The sequence below is a fragment of the Microtus pennsylvanicus genome, chromosome 15, assembly GCF_037038515.1.
Source record: "Microtus pennsylvanicus isolate mMicPen1 chromosome 15, mMicPen1.hap1, whole genome shotgun sequence".
Lineage (NCBI taxonomy): Eukaryota > Metazoa > Chordata > Mammalia > Rodentia > Cricetidae > Microtus > Microtus pennsylvanicus.
The window spans coordinates 39,815,470-39,821,636 of record NC_134593.1 but is presented as its reverse complement, the minus strand read 5'-3'; the positions used below and the strand labels follow the sequence as shown (position 1 = coordinate 39,821,636).

General features: G+C 34.6%; 1 non-coding gene across 1 annotated transcript; it reads right to left on the bottom strand.

Annotated features, from left to right (window-relative positions):
* Nucleotides 1–5,551: 5,551 nt before the first annotated feature.
* LOC142836209 (small nucleolar RNA U3) lies at nucleotides 5,552–5,766 on the bottom strand. The gene has a single exon (XR_012908010.1). It is a non-coding gene; the product is annotated as a small nucleolar RNA U3 (small nucleolar RNA).
* Between the last annotated feature and the right edge of the window lie 401 nt (nucleotides 5,767–6,167).

Here is a 6,167-nt window from a genome sequence, read left to right as displayed (position 1 = left end):
TAAAGACTAAGACTTCATGTCAGAATATTAAATAATCTGTAAACAAATGTGCAGAAAATGAGGAAAATAACCTCAAAATGTAAACAATGTACCAGTATCTAGATCAGAGGTAAGAATAATATATAATGCAATAAAAATATACCCTAAATGTTGTATCAATATTCAAATGCCTTAAACAGAGGTAGAAACATGCATGCATAAAATCTAACAGAATAACTTTGCGTAGGTATACAAATATTGTAAACAGAAATAACAAGTATAATTTGAACCTGTATCAGTATAAAAAAACTATACCAATGTAAATTACCCATAAATAATAGCTCACAAGTAGTCACTATTTCCCATTATTATTATCCCTTTTTTTTCATTTCTGAACCTACATAGTTTCCACCACAAAACTCTACCTGATACAAGTAATAATCAACAACACCTAAATGGTGTTCCTAACCCTGAGGACAAACGTTTCGGGAGAGGGGACATTGTCCTCTAGAATTGTTTCCCACTGTCATGAGGGCAATGTTTTTTTTTTAATGGGATCCTGCAAAAGTAAAACGATGGTTAAGTTTCAAGATTGCTGTCTAGCCTAATTGCAAACAATTTCTGAGCAGTCAATAGGGTTTTTCTCCAAAGTTCTTATCTGGAGTTCTGGCCAGAAAGTCATGAGAAGGTATGCCATATCAGCAGCTGATACCCCCAAACCAGTCTTATAGCTGTGCTATCAGCATCATGATGTCATCTTAATCATTAGGAGTTGTTGCTGTGGGGCCCATCTTCTCCTGGAAACATCAAAGATTATTTCTGGCAAAGAATCTGTAGGATATTCCATTATTCATAATGGAAAACTTAAGCATTATTCAAATAGCCATACATTCAATGAAGAATATGATATAGACAAAATAGACATGGAGAAAGTAAAATTTTTCCTAAAGTCTTCCTTCTGTCCCATACCAGATGGCTCCTGACATGAGACAGAAACTCTGAATGTTCCTTTTAACAACACACTTAGATTTAGAGAAGTACAGAGCCACTGTCCAACTCCAAATCCACCTCTATATATTCATAAATGTATATATTTAAATGTATATGTAAATGTATATGTTTTGATCACCTGTCCTCATAAGTCATATTCCTTTCTTTTATCTTATTGGATACTTATTTTTCTGTGAGCATCCAAAAATCCAGGGTCTTCTGAATTTTTGAAGATGTGAATTTTCCCATAAAGACAAGAGAAAAGCCATGCCCCAATCCTATGTGGTTTTCTTACTACCTGTATGATTGTCACCATTGTGGATGAGCTGACATTTCTCTTTATCAAGAGGTTTCTCTTTTTCAAAGTGAATCTTTATCAATTTTGATGGTATTCATAGTTTTTCTTCTCCCACGGAAACAAGAGCCTAGTTTCTGGGTTTGTTATCCCTATTTATACTGTCTTAGTTAATCTTTGTAAAAAGTCACTAAAGGGTTCTCCATCATCCTGTCTAACCTTAATATATGATTCAATTCTATTTCTTGGTTCCTCAGTCCTTTCTCAAATATTTAAAGCTGTTGTGTTATATAGGGACACACTGTGTTCATAAAGAGCCTGATCCTGAGGATTAGAGTAATGTCCCTTACCTAGAATTTGATCTTGGGAAATCTCAAGTCCATTTGCATTTCACTGTTGCTCTAAAAATTTCACTTCTCTCTAGTAAAATTTCCAAAGCAACTGTTGTTCATTATCTAGAACTGCTGAAATTAACTAAATTCAGTTCTGGGGAGTTGCTTTGTTACTTGAAACTCACATTTTAACCATTTCCCCAACAAAGGACAAATGTATTCCATAAGCTACAATTGATTGTTTAATTTCTTTTAGATCAATCTTACACATGGGCTCCCCTGTATATTCTTTGACAAACTTAGGGTATTTGGTGCCAGATATTCTTTTTATAGCATGATTATTACCTTCCTGGAGAGATAGTCTATCTTTCAATCTATCATAACCCTTTGACAGAATCTGGTTAATACATGCAACAATACAAAATTCTCTCAGAAAATGTCCTAGAACCCTAGTCATTGACTGGGTTTTGTTTGTCAAATTGACTATATCCTTCCCCAGAGTGCTTAATTTCTCTTTTAGTTGATCATTATCTGTCCGTAAAGACTGTATCATTTCTAAAAGTGCCTCATTTGACAGGGTTATGTTTCTCAAATTGGTTGTATCCTTCTTCAGAGTGCTCAATTTCCCTTTTAGTTGGTCATTATCAGTATGTAAAGACTATCGTTTCTAAAAGTGCCTCATTCTTGGTACGATTATCAAACTATGTTTTTAAGGAGAAAATATGAAGCACAAAGCTAATCTCCAGATTCAAACAGAGGGATGCAGGATGGAAATCATATAAACCTTGCATAACATCATACATCGTATATGTATAAAGGTTATTGAACTCCTACATGGTTAAATTGTCCATAATCTTGCCTTTTAAATTTGAAATCTTACCTGTGGCTGAGTTTGAGCTGGAGTAGGTATAATAACTGTTACCTGCCAGGAGTTGTCTCGCACTTGCAGCCTCATGACTGATTTGAATCTGAATTTTAGCGTTAATAGCTGAAAGATATGCTCAGATTAAAACCTGTTATTTAGCGTAAATCACAGACTGTGTGCTCCACAGTGGTCCCTAATGGGTTAGTCGCTGCACGAGCACAAATTCTGAACAAGACAACAGAGGAAGCCTGTGTCCCTCGTGAGCATCCTTGAGCCCTGAAAAAAAATAGAACCGGAAGCCAGCTGAGACGTTTAACGAGAAAATATGAAAGACCGCATCTAGCAGCTATTCAGGGCGGCTGTGCGGGAATTGGATACCCAAATAATGACATGGAGTCTGATGGCAGCTGATTAGAGCCACTGGAGACCCAAGCCCCACAAATCAAGCACAACTGTAGAAGTTAACTCTATTCTGGAGATAACCATGCTAGCTAAAAGATAAATAATTATATTTTTATTTATTATAAGGAAAAAATTCACGAAATTGGAACGAGAAGTCTAAGCTCAGCTGTGCGGCAAGAAAACCACACAGCGAGAGAACACCTGGGCCATGTGCCCATTTTTCTCTGGGTTTCATATAGCCACACTTAACTTGATCCCACCTCTTAAAGATAATTGGTTAACAAGGCTTCCCCATCAACCTATATGTTTCTTTTTAAAAATTCTGTCTTTCTCTTTTTTTTCCATTTCCTTTTCTCATAGCAGAATTGTTTGTAATAGCCAGAACCTGGAAACAACCTAGATGCCCTTCAATGGAAGAATGGATGAAGAAAGTATGGAATATATACATATTAGAGTACTACTCAGCAGTAAAAAACAAGGACTTCTTGAATTTTGCATGCAAATGGATGGATATAGAAAACACTATCCTGAGTGAAGTAAGCCAGACCCAAAAAGAGGAACATGGGATGTACTCACTCATATTTGGTTTCTAGCCATAAATAAAGGACATTGAGCCTATAATTAGTGATCCTAGGGAAGCTAAATAAGAAGGAGAATCCTTTTTTCTTTTTAAAAATTTTTTTTATTGAAAAAAATTTCTGCCTTCTCCCAGCCTCCTATTTCCCGCCTCCTCCCCCCACTCCTGTCCCCCTCCCTCTACTCCTGTCCCCCTCCCTCTCCAGTCCAAAGAGCTATCAGAGTTCCCTGTCCTGTGGGAAGTCCAAGGTCCTCCCCTCTCCATCCAGGTCTAGGAAAGTGAGCATCCAGACTGGTTAGGCTCCCACAAAGCCAGTACATGCAGTAGGATCAAAACTTCTGTCTTTTTCTTATTTTGAGAAATTGCCAAGTTATGGACTCATAATTTTTAATATAGGTAATGCTCAGCCTTGATAGATTAAATCAAACTCACAGTATTAATGAGGATTTTCTAGAGTCACAGAACAAATAAAATGAATCTCTCCCTTCTAAATAACTTATTGTTATGATTTAAAGGCTGCAGTCCAACTAATCCAACAATGGCTAGCTGTAAATAGAAAACTGAAGAATTTAGTAGCTACTCACTACCACAAGGCTGGGTGTCCCAGCTGGTCTTCTTTATATGCTGGAATCTTGACGAGTAGACTCTAATGGACAAATTAAATGATTTCAAATCTTATAACCATCAAATTACTGTTTTTGCAATTTGTTCAAATCTCCTTGTCTAACAATTTAAAGAACTTGATTTTAAATGTTTTTACGAGGCTCCAATTCTATTGATATTCTTTAAAATAATTTTCTGTTATTTTATGTCTGTGGATAAAAGTAAATATTTATATTTGTTTGTAACTGAAACTCTCCATATTTTATTAAGTACTCTTCACATCTTTCATTATCTATCTCAGGTCACAATGTTTACTTTATTCTTCTAAGTTCTGTTTCCCCATAACTAACCCTGCTTAGAATTCACCCATATGAACTCAGGTTCAAAATATTTAGGCTCCTAGGCACACATGCTGTTGCTCTGCTGATAGTACTATGCTAAAGTGGGAACTGTATCTCATTTTTACTATTTTCCCATTCCGTTTAGTAGCATATGTGGATAATGTAGACATTATACTACCTTCTCATTATAATTCTCTATTCATGTTCTTGTAATTGTAATGATTAATGACTACAACAAGCCCAATAAATGTACCTGATATTTGTATCAGGTGAGAATTTTATGCTATTCAGTGATATTAGGTCACAGATTTATGACTGCCTGATCATGCAAAACTCACCTCAGCTGCCTTTTTCAGAAATGTTTCATGTTATATGGAAAGTAAAACTGAAAAAATAACTTATCTTGGGTATATGCCCCAATGTCATCCACAAAAGCTTGTCCTCAGGGAGGAGGCTTTCAGATCAGCTTCAGCTCAAGAGCCTCTAAATCCTATATTTGAAGCTTATGGTGTCTTCAACTATGGGGTCTTACATCTCTGGGGTACAAGCAAAAGTAATAGTAATCGAATGTAATGTTGTCAGAGTCTCTTAGACAAGCCTGAGAACACCTCAAAAGTGGAATTTGATTCCTGATGTTTGAAATTTCATCAAATAATTCTTCACTCTTGGTGGTAATTTTGTCAGTCCAGATAAAACTACAGATAAAAAAGTCATTTAAACTACATATGCATATTTATACATAGTTTATTTAAGGTAGATAGTTTATAGTATGATTCCTTATGACTTTTTCAGAAACAGTTACTGTTATTTAATTTGATTTTTCTTTCTACTCTGTTTACCTCCCTTCACTTTCCTAATTTTCCAAAGAGTTGAAACTCAAAACCTAAGATAAAAGAAAACTTGTGATATTTATCTTCGTGAGCCTGGGATACCTTACTCAATATGTCCATTTCTAGTTCCATACATTTACTTGGAACATTTAAGTTTTTGTTACACCTGGATAGAATTTTTAAAAAGAATCTGAGAAATAGAAGTAGATTAAGTTTAAAAAACAAAGTATTTTAAGACCTATAAATTCTGTCTAAAGAGAGAAAATGGCTATCATATCAAATGGACTGAAAGTAACAACAAATACTAGTCCATATATATATATGCCAAATGTAAATTTCAAAATTCATTCCCTCCCTCTTATTCTCCTAAAGTGTGAGAAGAACTATCATCAATGATAGGACGTAGCTGCAGGGAAGCAGCACCTAGAGCCAACTTCATAATCAGGAAGGAACACTACATACATCACCTCCTTATGGTGTCGGGTTCTCTATTCAGTCGGAGAAACTTCTCTCGTTAAGAACTATAGAAATGATCCCTGAAATTATAGTCTTAAGAATATAATTGTTTAGCATAGGTCTTTTTATTTTTATTGTAGTTCTGTAGACGATGTTTTCAACAAGACAAAAGAAAAACAAAACAAAAATGAAAGAAAACAAAGAAAAAGCATATTCATGACTTTTCTCAAAGCTGCAAATAGTATCAAAACAGGAATGAACATACCATAAGTAAATTTTTTTAACAAGTAGGATTAGTTAAATTAATTTTTAATATTGAGTAATTCTTTCTTCTCCTAATTAAAATTGGCAAGGAAATTTCAATAGTTAAAGAATCTTTGTATTAAATATAGACATTTATTTTATGTCCATTAAGGATTATAATAGCATGTAATAATATTTGAATTATTTTAATCTATAGGTGTATATTAATCAGAAATATCTGATCTACCCTGAAG